Source organism: Physella acuta, unplaced genomic scaffold, assembly GCF_028476545.2.
Source record: "Physella acuta isolate Inbredline_101_S28 unplaced genomic scaffold, ASM2847654v3 ptg000235l, whole genome shotgun sequence".
Lineage (NCBI taxonomy): Eukaryota > Metazoa > Mollusca > Gastropoda > Physidae > Physella > Physella acuta.
In genome coordinates, this window is record NW_026731754.1 from 295,617 (window position 1) to 314,042 (window position 18,426).

An 18,426-nucleotide genomic window follows, 5' to 3' on the forward strand; every position below is an offset into this window, starting at 1 on the left:
GTCTGGACAAAGACTACGAGACCAGGCCCAAATGTGAAACAACGGCCTTATGGCGCATAACAAGTTGATTGTGTTTTGGAGAGAATCTCTAACAACACAAGAACTAAGAACGAATAAGAAAATAAAATATATTTTGTTTCACAGAGAAATCGCCATGAGTGAAGAAAATATCCGTCTATTTTTTGTCGGGCTTGCGGGGAATGGAGTGACATCTACAATAACATCGTTGCTATCCGAAAACAATCAAGTACCAAGCAAATCAAAGTTGTATCAGATATATAAGGACGATGTGTTTGTAGCTGTAGATGGTTCAGGGATAGGTGATAATGGAGTCGATATGAAAGATTCGGATGAGGATGTACGGCAGTCTATAGCATGTATTTTGAAGGAAATTGGACACGATTTTGAAGCACTTGTGTTTGTACGCAGGTTCGGAAATCGCTTCACAAAGCTAGAAAAAGATGCTGTAGATAAAGTAAAACAGTATTTTGGTGAGAACATTTTTAAGGAGAGGGGAATAATCTTGATGACTTATGGGGATATTCTTGGCTTCGACAATGATCAATCATTTGAAGAATGGTGCAACGTACCGACAGGCCATTTCAAGGATTTTTTGTCAACATGTTATGGTAGAATTGTGTTGTTTAATAATTGTACAGGAGGTGTAATTCAAGTAAATAAACAAAGGAAACAACTCAAGCAAGCTGTAGAAAGTCTAAGAACAACGAAACCAGACAGATTTTCGCCTGTACCAGCATTGTCACATGAACAAGCTGTAGAGGATCAACGAAATATAAAACCTGACAGAAAATCGACCATACCAGCTTTACTTCATGAACTAGCTGTGGGAATATATGTAAGTTATTGTGTAAAGGTTCCCTGATACTCAATCGAAAAGATGCACAACGGAAAACAGCGTGAACAGACAAATGCGCAAATACAAACTAATTATACTAATACACTTCAATTGTGTCATATTTTGAAGATATATGTTTTATTATGCTACAATGTACACGTGTTTATTATTTAATAATGTTTATAAATTTCCAACTGCGAAAAAGCCCTTGCGCACTTTTTTGTGCTCAGTTTTCGATTGCACAGATTTCCTTTGAGCATCTTTATGTATTATTAGTAGTAAGTTGGAACATTAAAGAAACACAGGAATCAAACACACGTTTATTTTACAGGAAGCTACTAACTTCTGTACTTAATAAGTTATGGGGAAATGGTTCCTAGAAAAACGCGCAATCCGAAAAAAGCGCGAACAGAAAAGTGCGAAAATAAATACTTATTTTACTAATAAACTATAATGTTTAATATTTCAATGAAATATAATTTTGTATTCTACAATGAATATGTGTATATTCTTTGTTAATGTTTATAAATGCTCAATCTGCGAAAAATGCCCTTGCTCTCTTTTTTTTTTGTGCGCAGTTTTTCGTTCCGCAGTTTTCCGTTTCGCATTTTTCCTGTCACCATGTGTAATACACAGTGTAATCGGCTTTCTATAAAATAACTATTAATTTATTGATATTGTAAGTGTTCATTTTTATTTTGAGGCAAATTTATTTGCTGTTGCAACTCAAGAAAATTGGAGCAGACCTTCTAGGACAGAGCATGCTGGCATAACTACGGTAAGAATGGTTGATTGAACACCTCTATGATGCAATAAATTATAATACTAACTAAAATGAACCGGGAGTGATCTCCCCTAAACTTTCTCGAATATTCTTATGTAAAACAACAGTGGATGGGAACTCGGGATATAGTTATGATTTTTAATCCATTTTAAATACTTAAACTTTAAAAATAGAATCTCGTAGAAAACAGAAATGCGCACCAAGCGAACGCCGAATAAAGATGTGAATAATAGTGCGGACTATTATTAGTACTTAATAAATTCATATGCGTTTTTTGAGAAATCGGAAAGAGTAAAATTTACTACTTCCGGTCAACGGACAATACTCAAAATTTGATAGAAGGTAGAGAATTTGATCTTTTATTTCCATGTGAAATTTCATTAATCTATCTGAAAAATTCAAAGTAGAAAAAGTACCACTTCCGGTTAGCGGAAATCGCTTAAAGGTTGTGAAACTTTGGGAAGTTGATGTGAATATTCCTGGGGAGGCTTCTGCAAAAAAAAAAATTTCAAATTCGCAAAGGCGGCGCCACGGGAGGGTGCGGTTTTTCTTTATATTCGGTATATAAAAATAATATAAGTGAATTGCAGTAACACCGTTCACACGATCGCCATGAAACTTTGGGAAGATGTTGAGAATACTCATGCGGAGGTTTTTGCACAAAAGACATTAAAATTCGTAGGGGTTAGGGTTAGAGCCTTTTTACTGAGTGTTTTTTTAGTAGTATACTTTTTATTAGCACGCTCTGGGGCGGGATTTATGGAAGCCTTTAGAGTACGTTAATCATTCTCAGTAATAGTGAGCTAGAACACACTTTCGCAATCGCCCATGTGTCAGGGACCTATCAGGGCTCTCTTGCGAGCCCCCAGTTACACTAAAGCGGGGCGCCGCGTACAGCCACTTACTCGGTTTAATCAACAAATGTAGTGTGCCACCGTGTTAACTTTATAGGTTGATCTTTAAAACTAACGTGGACACGTCTGCTTCAATTTAGTGAACGACTTTAATACCATATTTTATCCATATTCTAACGCACTCTTTAAAGCTAATGGATGCGCCATAGCGCTCAAGATAAATCCCGAATAGCTAAATAGCACCCTGTGGTGCGCTAGTGGACTCAACAAATTCAAGTTTGTGAGCGACAATAGCAACCCATTTTATCCATTGCCTATCGCGCTCTATAAAATGAACGTAAGCACTGTAGTGCTCAGGGTGAATCCGGGGCGTCAAATTGCCCCCTCCCGGTGAGCCGGAGGATGCGTCTGATTCGATATAGTCATAGATTATTGTCTGGTGCCTAACGTGTATTTATATTATAGACTTTTTTAAAACGAACATAGGTGCCATAGTGCTCACGGGGAGCTTCGGGTCACGCAATCACCGGGGCGCCAGTAGATAGGGCGAACTGTGTAAAACCGCAATCGACTTTTATTTAAGTTACCAAATATAGAGAATAATCGATATCGCGATCTGTGGGCGCAACCTCTGCGAATTCGATTTTTTTCCACATAAGCCTCCACAGGAGTATTCTCAACAACTTCCTAAAGTTTCATCACGATCGGATGAAAGGTGTAGTAGTGCATAAAAGACACACACACACACATACACACACGCACACATACATGCATACATTGCTTCATATATATATATATATATATATATATATATATATATATATATATATATATATATATATATATATATATGTATAGAATTTTTCTTTAGGTTTCTTCCGAAATAGCAAAAAAATATAAAAATGGACGGACTAAAAAGACTACTTTTTATTACCTTGAGCTTATTACGTTTTTAATACCCGCTAGAAATCATTGGCTAGATTTTTCAAATTGTTTTTAATTGCAGATCCTGATTACATTTTCTATTAAATACGCTTAATAGCTGTTTTCATTTGTATCTTGTTAAGCATAGCTAAAACCTACTAATAATAACTATTTTTTGTATCCAAGTTTTTGTGATAGAAAGACATAAGTCTACTTACAATAATTTTGCACATCAAATTATTTACTAATTATTATTGTAATCTATTTAAAACATTTTTTTCCAAATAAACTAAATTTTATACAATTATTAACATTTAAATACCTTTCATCGGCGATAACTTATTTCAGTATGAGAGTGGCTATATTAAGAATTAAAATATATTTTATCTCTCAAAGTATTTGTTAGTTGAACATTATATAATGATAAAACGTATGATCATCTACAGATTGCTATGGAAACTGATGAAGAATATAACCTCGAGCAAATAGGGGTGATCGACAAAGGTATTTTTCGATCATTTGTTTTTTTTTTTAAATAATAAAAACATTTCAATAACTGGCTTTTATACAATTATTCACTATAAAGAGTTAGAAGAATTATTTTCTATATATAATAATGAATCGCCATTTCAATAACTAAAAGAGTGTGGTTAGCTTATTAAATTTTATTAATGATAATCCATTCAAAATAGTGTCACACAGGTTTTTAATTAATTCATATTAAATTAATTATGCACATAATTAAGTTAACCTTAAATTACGTTGCATTGTCATCGGATCTTGACTCACGTGCCAAGTAAAAACTAATCGGAGAGGTACAAGTAGTCGAACGTTCTCTTGCCATTTTACAGACACAAGACAATATACAGAGGAAGCAAGTTAAATATAAGCCTGTGGAAATATATACACATTTTACTGTTACTTCAAGCCTGTTTTTTTTTAAAATATAAATTAGAAAGTTGTGCAAACATTAGATTATTTTTTAGTTTTCATTATTATTATTTTTAAAATTAAAAACCGATTTAAAAAAAATAACAATATGGATATAACTCTTAAGACTGGAAGAAAGGTGCTATAATTGGCCAAGGTGCTTTTGGAACTGTGTACGAAGTGGCGTCTCTAAAACACAACAGTAAACCACAATATGTTGTCAAAGAATTTATTTGTGTTGGCCTTAACGAACAAAAGAAATATTTGGTACGTAAAATGCATTTTCGTAAACAGTAGTATATAACACATATTAAAAAAGAAAATGTAGCCAAAGTAGATTGAATACATAATCGCCAGTTTGTTAGCATGTTTAAACTATTAAACTGATTAAGTAAAAATAATAGATCTTTAAAAATATATTTAAAACAAAAAAATAGCATGGCTATAATCGCTCAATAATGCAGATTTGCTTTTCTCAAAACAGGAAAGTTTCAAAACTGAGACACGAGTGTTATCATCAATTGGCAGCCACGAAAGAATTGTTCCGTTTATCGGCACAAGCAAGTGTGATAATACCCTATTGCTTTTTTTGAAATACATGGAAATGGTAAATTACCCTTACTTGTCAATATGTTCCCTTATTTCAAAACTTGCCTTTAAAATATAAGTTTAACTACAGCCAATTATTTCCATTGTATTAGTCACAGTTTGAAAAAAAAAACAACTTTATAAACCCGACAATTTATTTTTGAAAAGGGCTCCTTAAGAAAATATTCTGAGAATAAAAATGGTCTAACTGAAGTACAGACAAGTTTCTATACAAGACAGATCTTAGAAGGGCTGGATTTTTTACATACACACTGGCCGAAAATTATTCACCGCGATTTAAAAGGTGATTTACTTTTATAAAAATGTTTTTTTAAGGACTGAAACTGGGACTTTTTAAAACTATTATAATTTTAGTTGTAAGTATGAACCTATATAGGAGGTCCAAAGAACATCATTTTGTTTGTGTACATTTCAGTTATTATTTACTTTAAAAATTACTGTATATATTAGATTTTCAGAAATTCAAACTATTTAAATTTCTATTTAAGTATAATTTTAGACCCAAACATTATAATTTGGAAGTATGATAAATTGCATTGATAACTGTCTTAAAGTTAACTTCATGTACAATCAATATAATTTTGAACACTAAATGTTTTTTCTTTATTGGTAAAACATTTACGAAAATGGCATGCATATAAATATTAAACGCAATGTGTTTAATGGAAGCATTTTACTTGATGCATAAACTTGCACGATTTTAATATTTACGAGGATTATACTAAGTAATTACAATTTAAATATTTTTTTCTATTCATATTAATGTTTATCACAGGTGCAAATGTGTTAATGGAAAGCGAAAATCATATCAGACTTACAGACTTTGGCATTTCTAAAATCCTCCAAGAGGGTTCTCGTACAGCATCAACCGGTGTTGGTTCAGTAAGATGGATGGCACCAGAGGTGTTAGGTGCAGAGGACGGAGTAAATCCTAAATATAATGAAAAGGCAGACATATGGTATGTTGTAATAGAAACTATTTATAATATGTCTACGCCCATTTCAAGACAAGAAAGTGTATGACAAACCAAACTATGAATACAAACCTTAAACATTAACACTAAGATTTGTAACCTCCTACACTCTCAAAATTAACTGATTATTTATTTTAATGATGAATGCATTTCAACAAACTTGGTATTGAGAAGCAACCGTTTTCCAAATTTAGTAGCGTACTGATTATTGTAAATTACGTAAGTAGTTGAACTAATAGAAATGATCCACAAGAAAATATGTGGGTGGGGACAGGGGGCATATAGCGGGATACCTGACACACCCATCTGAAATAATTCTGGTAATAGTGAAAGTAAAAATAAAGTTAAATAAATAAAAGAGAAAGCAAGTCATCGCTATCGACCACCGGATCTAATTCAGACATATTTGAAAAAACCAGAATCATACTCAATGTAACCCCCAAACTAGCATCATCCACTTTGCTTGTATATGGATTTTTAGAAAAATATTATTTAAAATTGTAATCTGCATAAGATTGTGTTTAATATTCTAATGTTCAATGTATTTAAATTTTAGGAGCCTTGGATGTACAGTAATAGAGATGATAACTGCACATTCACCATACAAGGATAATATGCATGATCATCAAGTAGCAATAGCAATCTATAATGGCAAATTGCCTTCAGTAGATAGAGCTTCATTAAAACTCAGCATTTTTTTAAGTAAAGCGATAAACATTGACCCTACAAAACGACCGGCTGCAAAGGATTTACTTCAAAATGACAGTTTTCTTAATCGTTAGTTTGACATTTGATTTAACTATTAGCCACCCTCATAGTAATAGGACTGCAATGGTTTTTGAAATGTACTTGTATAAAAAAATTGCTTATTTTTTAAAATTAATGTTAGTTTTAGTAATGAAAGTGTCTTTGGTTTTTGCAAGACGTAGTTAAAAAGCGGGTATTTTAACCATGTACTATTAAGGTATTTCAAAATATCATCTCTATACATGATAATATTTTATTTTTGTTTTAGAGCTCTTATCATTTATAATGCTGCCATAAGGGACATGCTAAATATTTTATGGATAAAATGATGGTAAGTGAGGGTAGATTCTTGTTTGTGGCACACTGGAATTATTTTCTTGTGTTGACAATTATTTTCCCTACTGTATGTCAGGTACCCATGTGCAGTTGGTTGAAATCTGGGCTTACAATATCTAGGGAAAAATCCCACTGCCTCCATAAGGACTTGAGCCCTTTACATTGAATGAAGGATGAGAGCTTCAATAATCGGGTAAACCTCTGGATCATACCCACTTTTCTATTGACATTAACGGCAGTGTGTACACATACCATATTTCGAACTAGCCAACGCACTGAAGGTAAAGCTATTTACTTACAAAACGCTGAACAAAAAGAAGACTGGCAAACTTGCAGCTTGTTTCCATCACTACAAAGAAAGTATTTGAAAGTCATATTTTTTGTTTTTTTCCTCTGATCATTCACTCTGACTCTTTGCGTGGTGTCCACATCAAACAAAGCTACTATAGCAGCATCTTGTGACACTTTGTTCATTTTGCTGTAAAACTCTGCATGGCATTTCATCAGGTCACCAGGTGTTTTATCTCCAGCCTGAAATAAATACTACGTGTTTATGTTTTGCTACATTGGACGATTTAATTTTATAACAAAGTTATACTAATTACTAGAATCTAGCTTGTTTTGATATGTTGAGTCAAGTCTTGAATAAAAATGTATTAATATCGGTAGGTCTAGGCTACTATCAGCTCTAGCTTAACATTCCAAAAGTAGGGGGAGATTCTAGAACTAAGACTTAACTTCGAATTAGCTAACTTTGACTTAGCTAAGTGAGTTAGAATAGACTTACAACTTTACATTCTACCATGCAAAATCCTTTAATATGATTACCCACAATGGACGGGATCTTTCCTCCTCCTGATTGGAATGACGAAAGATCTTTTCTTTTAATCTTTCTGTGCATGACTTCTTCATTTTTCTGGACTGAAATGTCAGTAGGCCTATAACACTTTAGTCAAGAACATTAAAGTCCGCCATTTTAACAAGTTTCCCTTAGATATGCTTAATGCGTATGCGCAGATAAACAGATACTACTCTCACGAATTGGTAAAATTTACTACGCTGCGTTTTGAAACCAAAGGTTTGTTTCCCAAAATAAAAATAAAATGAAAATATTGCGCTGTCAAGATCATCTTTAAGTTTTCTTAGAAGTAACAAATGGTAGCTGCAGTGAGGTTAATGTAATTAGTAATAAAACAGATAGTATTAGTTACCTCACAAGTTAAAGACAGTTACAAGTACTATGGACGTTTCGACCCAAGGTCTTCGTCAGCACACAACAGTGTGATTACAGATTAGACAAATAAAGACAAACAGTAACACATTTTTTGACTTAGCTCGACAGAGAAAACACGTCTTGTCTGCTAGCCACGATATCCAAAAGAAAAGACGCGTGAGAAGGACGCTTGGACACCGTATAGGGGTGGGGTTGGGGGCGTGGTGTATGCGGGAGGGGGGGGGTTGTTAGGTGAAAGATATCTGTTCATTCAAGCCATCAGGTGCCCGTGTACCAAATTTAAGTATTAGTCGCGTTTCAGTGCTAAGGCGATTTTTAAAATTGTGGCAAAACCGAACGGCGGTTACACAAAAGTCCTTTTTTAAGTCATGCCCACTTGTAACTGTCTTTAACTTGTGAGGTAACTAATACTATATGTTTTATTACTTAGAAGTAACTGAGTAGCTTTAAAACATAAGTGCGTTATATATTTTTTTAAATAAACTCTTTGTACGTTATTCCAAATTTTTTAAATTGTAAATCCAGGTGTCAATGAAAATATTTTATATATTAATATCAAGCAACAATGGAACAGCAACGGATCTCAAACACAAAATCACATTTTTCTCAAAAGTTAAAAACTGCCAATTGTGTTTTATTCCTTGCGGTATTCAATTAAATATATCTGATTTCTAGTGCTGTTTCATTACAAACCGTATCAATTTTATTTACAACCTCACCATTTCGTGGGCAATTTTAGCATGGCCCATTTGGCCGATAACAGAGAAGAAAAGTGCAAGGCAGCTGTATATCTAATGCAGAATTGGAAACACAACGGGAAAAAAAGTATGTGCTCTAAGATATTTTACCGGAATAATAAAATATAGCTTTAATATACAAAACAATAACTATAATAAAAATAATGTAACGAGTGTCCCCAACATTATTTTATAACGTGACTGACAAAGCAACTATTTGAAGCTTCAGTCGAACACATATGGCAATAGGAGTTGATATTAATATGTTTTAATTCAAGCCTATCAGGCGCAGTTCTGGCCTGTTAAATGTAAGCGTAATTAAATTGAAAAGTTCATCAAGTTATTTAAATTCATCAATCCCTTAATGCTTGAAATGTTTTGTTTTTTACTTTCTCGTATATACGAAATATAGAGAAAGTCTTGTAATCGAGCAAAAAAAATTCGAGATTTTTACAAATCTCGACGTTTTACACCTCACTGATACGGAAAAACATAATTTTGCAATCTTGTCCGTATGTTGTGTGTCTGTCTGTCTGTCTGTCCGTGTGTAAACACGATAACTTGAGTACCGTTACAGCTAGGTTGATGAAATTTCATATTTAAGTATTTTATCAAAATCGTAGATCCGTATCAACTTTTGAGCGATTTCCGATAAACGGAAGTGGTACTTTTCCTACTTTGAATTTTTCAAAAGCCTATAACGTGAGTACAATTTCAGATAGATAAATGAAATTTCACATGTAAGTAAAAGATCTAATTCTCTACCTTCTGTTAAATTTTGAGTAATTTCCGTTGACCGGAAGTAGTAATTTACGCTACTTCCGATTTCTCAAAAAACTAACGTAAATTTTAAAAGTACTAATAATATTGCGCACTATTATGCGCTTTTTTATTTGGCGTTCACTTGGTGTGCAATTAATGTGTCTACGAGATTTTATTCTATTTTTAAAACTTTAAGTATTTAAAATGGATTAAAAATCATGTCTATAGCCCGAGTTCCCATCCCCTGTTATTTTATATAAGAATATTCGAGAAAGTTTAGGGGAGATCACTCCCGGTTTATTTAATTTTACTTTTCCTTTTTTTCTGTCTTCGAAATATATTTGTATTTTTATTTTACCAAATTATCACTTTCGACTTCATGCAAAAGTAGTTAAATGTACTGAAAATATATGTTTACCATTAAATAATTATCTTATCGATTTAGCATATTTTGGTTATATTATGGGTTTAAATTACACTGTATAATTAAAAGAAAATGTTGTTGGATAATTTAAAAAAATATATTTTAAATGTCCAAAAATTCATTCGTAAACTAAAAGCCAGTATAACAATAAACTAACTTAAAATGCAACTTAAAAATCCAATAAACTCTGATTCATTAAAAATATTACAACCATTAGGATAAGCGATGTGGCCTCTGTATTGTCACGTTGGTAGCGGCAAAAAGTTTGCAGTTTACTGTATGCGTTTGCGGCGCTTAAGAAAAACACGACTCAATCTAGAGATTGCGAATTCGTTAGAAAAAATTACTTGTTTAGATTGTGCAAATAGCACCAATGCTAAACTGAATAAAATTATACCGTGTCCACGTTAAAAGATACAGGGATACGTTATAAATAATCTGTATGAAGGTCTGGTTGGAGAGACGTCGTATGGCTGTCAAAGAACATTTAACGTTTGGATGAACTCGCTCAAAATTTAAGACTCAAAATTTCTGTTTGTTTTGGTGTGATCACGTGGTGTCATATATTGTATTCTATATTTTTCCATGTTTTCTATATTGTTTTAAATATAAAAAATGTCTAAAATGTTAAAACACATTGGTATTGCGATAGTTTCTGATTATAATGTTAGAAAAAACAACAAAAATGAAAGCAAGAGTAAAATTAGTTTACTTCTAACCTTTACGTTTTATGTAGAAATTTAAATAATCAGTGAAACATAGTTAATATAGCATTTTTCAAAATTAAAATATATTGCTTGTTTTCACGTGCTTATATTTTTACGAAATATTACCTGAAATACGTACTGTTTGTTTTTATGTATTTAAATAAATCCTAAAAATTGTAAGCACTGTTTGTTGTTTTTTGTTCTGGCGTCACTACTTGCAATTGTTTGTAGATTGTCTTAAAACTGTCGTTACAACATTAAATGAGGTACAGTAATTATGTCTGAAAAACGTGTCATAAAAGGTTCACTGAAGATGTTTGCTAATGACATTACGCTGGTTCTTATCAGGGGCTTCTTATTATCGCTGTTCTATTTATAAGCTATTTATGATAGTTGTCTACCTTGTGATACTTGACTGCCATACCATTAAAACCTTTGCCATCGCTAGTGATATTTGATTGTTATCATTATCGTCTTTTTACAACCTGACCCATATGTTGGCTATTTAGAGCTGAGTCTATATGCTAATAAAACGCATGTTAAAATAAAACAGATGTTATTTATATTAGCAGTACAGGTTAAAAAGGTAGTCTTTGTATTATAAACACGGGGAGGGAGGATTAACCTGGAGGAAACGGATTACTATGTTACCTTAACCTCGAGATTGTACTTGACACTATTAGGATAAAACTATAATGATCTGGGTGGTTAGTTTGCTGCTTTATATTAATTTTGTTATCAAAGTAAAACTTATTTTAGGAATTAGTAATCACACGTTTGAAACAAAGTTATTGAGGTCGTTTCACATACGTTTACAAGTAAAATGTTTTAACTAACAAACTTCGTAAACAAGTGACAATACGCCCATTTATGAAACTGTGAAATAGAGTGGTGGTCAAGAAATGCAAAATAGCAAACCTTGCATTAACCTACTAGTTTTAATTGTGTTAGATAAGTGCTCGGGGTGTCACTTTAATACTTTTAAGGTCGTATTTTGGTCAATAGAAAGACAAGTAGAGATTGTATAACGGGATGATTAGCTAAGGACATTTTGTGAATTAAACTGCTTTTACGCAAAGTCTTTAAAGCTAAATTGGTTTGGAATATTTTAAATCTAATGATTAGTTTCAAACGTGTCGTCTAAAAAGTTGTGCTTGGTTATTAAATCAAACATGCATACAAAATACTTGCCATAATACTATGGACCAAGTTTTTGTTAACTATTATTTTGCTATTTGTAGCTGTTATTGAAGCTAACCGAAATAGATAAGGCGTCCAGATGGTCACTTTGTTTTCAGATACAGTTACGTTACACCAATTTTAGAATATACAGCTTGTTTATACTTGGCTTGCTATGTTTATTTTAGGCTTGCTATGTGAACTCTAGCCTACATATCGAATCTCACCAAGACAACTATATCAACACAAAGTTATACTAGGCTTGTTATATGAACTCTAGCCCACATATCGAACCTCACCAAGACAACTATATCAGCACGCAATATCGCGTGTGTAAAAGTAATCGATTACTTGAAGACAGCTTGGAGGATTCCGACCTTGCACCACTTTACGTTTGAATTGATTCGTTGTTTATGACTTGTTAAATTCAAATTAAACGCACGGCAGCAGAGAGTTTTTTCTTTACTGAACAAGGCCTAGTCTTAATACACTAAATATTTAAATGTGCTGTGGTCAATACAATTTAATAGTGAGTAATAATAAAAAGTATTTTTTTGCAAAAAAAAAAAAAAAAGAAATAGTTATGATGTGAGTTACTCGGCTAGGGTCGATGCTTGCATGAATACGTACAAATACAACAACGATCCAATTTATATAAGACAGAACGGCGTTGATATATTCCTCATCTTTTATTGCATATAATATACATGACTACATATTACTAGATCGACGGCAGACAGGATGAAGACTTCTAGATCCCAACTCGACGAGAACTAGACTAAGACTGATTTCAACTATTTGCTCTAACAACCAAACATACTTTCCCTCGTCATATTCTTAACTGCTTTGTCACGCAATTATAATCTTTTATTAATTCCACTACACACATACTCTAAAACTATCAACATCTTTTATTAAACACTTTTCACTACACATACACTCTCAAACTCATTCAAAACATCAATGTCCATTCGCAACAGTAGTGCCGTATGGGACACTTTCTTAAATACCATACCTACCTATTACTTAAAGAGTGTCTAGGATGTTATCGCCAGCCATCAATTACTCCCCAGAAATCTCGCCCTGATAACCCGTCGGAGAAATGACGCTCAAATAATTACTCCAAATCAGAATGACATATACCCCCTCCCACTTCAACTAATAATAGATCTATGTTTACAAGATGAAAATGGAAATTAATATAAAAAAATAACAATAATTATAAATGTAATAAGTATTCCAAAGTGATGGAATTACATTTACCAACAATTTTGTTAACGAGCTGACCCGCACCGTAAGTATAGGCAACTATTTAGTTGTTTTATTTGCTACTTTTTAGTAATTCATAATTTGTGAATTCGACACTACCCTCTCTTACCCCTCCCTCCTCCCCTCTTCCTCCTCTCCTCCCCTCTCCTCCCCCACTCCCCACTCTCCATGAAAACGGCCGTCTGTGACGACAGTTTACAGGCGACTATGAAAATCTCAAGGAGAACTCGGTTTCAAATTGTTCAAAAGCTGAAGTATCGGCTCCTAATAGCCGTCACATTGTAAACATTCGGGGTGAACCACAGCTCACAAGACTGGTTGGGTGAGGGTGGTAGCGATAAGCCTAGAGTGCGGGGTAGGAACGACTAAGCCCTTACTTGTCTGTGTCTTGTTTGGTCACCACGTAGAGAATTATATATATATATTATGTGGCTTGTTTATGTTAAAGAATTGTATTTATTTTTACAGTACTTATGGTAATGTTGTATAAACGCTTGTGAAGCAGTAGAATTTCGAAGCGGATGACGTACATCTATTATACTACTAAAAGTCAAGTTTGTTTACATGTTTGAATATTTATTTTTTTGTTTGTTTGTTTTTTTGTTTGGCTGATCGAGTATTGTGAATACTTCTATTCATCGTGGACAGCTGTAAAATAGTATGTAGGTAGAGAAAATATTTTTTTTTTAAGACAGACTGTTAATCACACATTTATTTAAAGACGTTAATTAATTTATTGATTTATTCATAGGTAGATTAACCACTTTTTTAAAAAAAGATTACAAAATCCACTAGACTCGACGGAAACAGTGACGTCACATGATGTGTTTATTTTTTTACATCCATAATGGCGGCCTATCGAAAAAGATTGTGTTCCCATTCCAATGTTTAACGCGTTCTAAAGCTAATTTTCTGTCGGCTTTAACTTTAACAATACGTCCGTTTGCTGTATTTATTACGTTCCAACACTTATATCAAATTTTCAACTGTCTTTTTTATTTAGTTTTACGATAAATTTCTGTAGATCTACAATCTGTCCAAGAAAGTTATTTATAGATCTAGATCTAGATCTAGAATCTAGGTCAAATCAAAGATTTATTAGTTATAAATACAATCCAAAAAAAAAAAAAAACGAGACTTAAGCAAACCAGTCGTAGATCTAGAATATAGATAATTCTATCTAGATTTAGATAATAATGAGTTTCTATATACTAAAATATTTTAGACCTTTATTATTTTGTATAAAACTTTGTTTCGACTATGCAAATTTTGAAATGCTGGATCCGGGCCTATTTGCGTAGCTTAAGATTCATACGCGGCTTCGATACCGCTAATTTTGCTAAATTATAAACGTAAATTCTAAATATAGCTCAGTCGTAGATCTAAAATATAGATAATTCTTTCTAGATTTAGTTAATAATGATTTTCTATATACTAAACTATTTTAGACCTTTATTATTTTATATAAATCTTTGTTTGGAATATGGTAATTTTGAAATGCTCGCTCCCGGGCCTATTAGCGTAGCTATTAGCTAATGATTAGATCTAGAAAATCTAGATTCTAGATCTAGCAAGAAAAACTAAACTTAAGACTTAAGCAAACGAGTCGTAGAATCTAGATCTAGATAATTCTATCTAGATCTAGATAATTTCAGACCTTCTTTATTTTATATAAAAATCTTTGTTTGGCTAATTTAAGATAAAATTTAATTTGAAAGTTACTACTACTTGACTTAGATCTAGATCTATGCGCGTAAATCAAGTTGCATAAGGAGACTCAAAGTATAGTATAAAAATTCACGGTTGGCGTCACTAGTGAACAGCTAAGTTGGTAGTGAAATCGGCTCTCATGCGGGTGGCACAGGTTCTAGACCAATACGTCAATGATATTTTTTTTTTCAATTTTTTTTTTTAGATGTGAATGATAAAGTTGCCTATCTGAACTTGGCAGGATACAGGGCAGGTGAAGTAGAGTTCATTTGTTTCTTTGTCCTAAGCATATGAAAGGAAAGTGTGGTCAGAGACATGCTCGGCTGGAATCGTTTTTTAAACGATAAAAACATGTTGTCTGAGACTTGGCGGGACACTGGGCAGGTGAAGTAGAGTAGAGTAGGTCACCTGTGACGTCAGTATATGAAGGGATTGTCCGAAATCGGTGTTTTCGGTGTTTTTAAAAGATAAAAAACATATTTTTGAATGTGGGGTCTGTTTTTTGTAACGATAAGTGACACTGCAGTAGCGTAGCGAGGAGGGGGGGGGGGCATATGTCCCCGGGCGCCGACCTTAGGGGGCGCCAAAATGGATTGGAAAAATAAATTGAAATGTTGAGGGGTGCAAATCGAAAGTTTGAGTGGGGGGGGGGGGTTCAAATCGAAATCTTGAGGGGGTGCACATCAAAAGTTTTGGGGGGGGGGGTTGCAAATCGAAATCCTGCGGGGGGGGGGTTCAAATCGAAAAGTTTGTCCCCGGGCGCCGGGAAGGGTTGCTATGCCTCTGAGTGACAGACGTGATGTGTTTTGATGGATGACCACCGAAACCCACAGTTATCCAACAGATGACGGGTATTCTAGTGTTCTATTATAAATGGTTCTTTTACTGTCTTCTTATGCTGAATTATACTTTGTTATCCCGCATTGCCCTTGACTTGCAGTTAAAATATTATTTTTAAAGTTTATGCAATCGAACTGAATCGTATTGATTTGTTTTTCGCTTTTTGAAGAAGATAGGTTTATAGAATGTTAAACACATTGAGCCAACACATAGTCCTTAATCGATATTGTTCCCTGCCAATTTTTACATGCTATTTTTAGAGTTCATTCAAGGGTTGTCAGTAAATTAACATTCGAAGGGGGAGAGGGAGGGGACTATTAGTGGTGGAACACCTCAACCAATGAAGTACGTGGTTGAGAGGGGGGTGACTATTAGGGGTGGAACACCTCAACCAACGAAGTACGTGGTGGAGAGGGGGGGGGGGCGGACTATTAGAGGTGGAACACCTCAACCAACGAAGTAAATTAAGGGTGGAACACCTCAACCAACGAAGTACGTGGTGGAGAGGGGGGTGGACTATTAGGGGTGGAACACCTCAACCAACGAAGTACGTGGTACAGAGAGGTTCAGGCTGAGGAATATTACGAAATATTCATTAAGATTTTCTTAAAAAATCATCGCAGATATCAGATATCGTCGCAATGTTTAATTTTGTCGTTACATTTAGTGAAACGAGAAACATATTTAGAGTCATGTGACCATATAAATAAAATTTGCGCAGGGAAAATTTATGGAAAAATTATTTATGAGATTTACGTGAATCGTTCAATTGATCATTATTTATATTCTTCACCCAGCATGACCACCAACACCCAGCAGGGTTGGACATCATTTTATGGGAGAGGGTTATGTTTACATTAGTGAAGCCTAACGACAATGAGGTGAAGTAAAAATAGTTTGTACAAAATAACGTTATTAATAAAAATGACGTTTCTACAAGGAATATAGTTTTTTTTTAGAATGGTTAAGATAAAAAATGGACACAAATTTAGACAATGTAGTAAAAAGAGAAAACTGGTTGGATTTTATCAAATGCTTTCGTCTAAAAGTATTTTTAAGCTTCTTTTGCAAGAGTCCACGGTGGGTTTTTAAACTACTAATTTCAGTGCGTAAAAATCTGAAATTATTTGCATGTGTTTTTTCAATGTGCGTAAGTATGTGAAATACACAATTCCTACTGCATAGGATAACAAACTGTTTGTTTTATTCGCAAACTGCATTAACGACTTCACATAGAAGTGCCACGTTTAATCCTACAAAACTCTTGTTACGTCACGTTACTGGTCTATATATTGCAGAGGCGTAGCGATGGGAGGGCAGGGCAGGGGGGGGGACATATGTCCCTGGGCGTCGACCTTAGGGGGCGCCAAAATGGGTTATAAAAACAAATTAAAATGTAAATTTAGCTGCAAAATTGCAGTTTGAGGGGGGGGGGTGCAAATCGTAAAGTTGACGGGGGGGCGGGTGCAAATCGAAAAGTTGAAGGGGGGGGTGTGCAAAATTGAAAATTTGCTCCCGAGGGGGCGCCAAATTGAAAGTTTGTCCCCGGGCGCCGGGAAGGGTCGCTACGCCTCTGATAAATTGTACAACACACTTTTCTTAACATGGTTTTACCTTCGGGAATACCAAACAACTAACTTATTTCTTATGTAAAGAATTATTTTTAGCTCGGTGCTGGCAGCGTTTGTAGCCTAGAGCTACAGGTAAACAGTAACCCCCACCCACTGCCTCTCCCCCACCCCACTACGTGCCCTCAATCAACGACCACCAGAACAAGAGGTGTTTCAAGTTACAGCTATTGACAACGGTGTGCCTGTCGCTCTAAGTTTACTCTTTATAAAAGTTTTAAACGTCTTTTAAATTTTTAAATTTAGTTATTAAAACCATTATGTAAGGTAAATCTATATAATTATATATATATATATATATATATATATATATATATATATATATATATATATATATATATATATATATATGTGTGTGTGTGTGTGTGTTTTAATAATATTTTCCTTCAACGTCTTCATTTTACAGTAATAAACTGCCCAGTAGTTTTCTCTCGATAATTCTGGGGTAACTGATTTTAAAAAAATAATGCTTAGAAAGTCTCGCATTCTATCTTTAAACAACTTTGTTTTGCTAACAGTGTCGAATGCATTGTTAGGTCATATCACCATGACAATAATGCAGGTAACATCACTAATTTGTAATTAAATATCACAATCCCAAACATGCCAGAACATCAAATTTTGAGAAAGACGAGATAAAAAACATAGGAACATTTCAATTGAATATGTATCTAACTGTTTGTTTACTTAAAGTAAAGACCTAAATAAAATACTTACATTTCAAAACAACATACGCTTTTTTAAGAGTATAAATATTTACAATTTAAAAGTAATACACTATTTAATAGTTGAAATTAATAAATGAGAAAAAAATCTGGCCAACACGTAGCCCCCCCCCCCCCATAACACGCATATTTTTTTACAAAATATCCTGGCTGTTTGCCAACCGACGTGTTATGTCCTCTTTACGTTACGTCAAGGC

At 33.8% G+C, this 18,426-nt stretch overlaps 1 protein-coding gene across 2 annotated transcripts in view; it reads left to right on the top strand.

The window, feature by feature from the left end:
- LOC131938144 (uncharacterized) overlaps positions 1-18,426 on the top strand; it is a 70,763-nt gene that overhangs the window by 42,804 nt on the left and 9,533 nt on the right. The window lies entirely within an intron of this gene.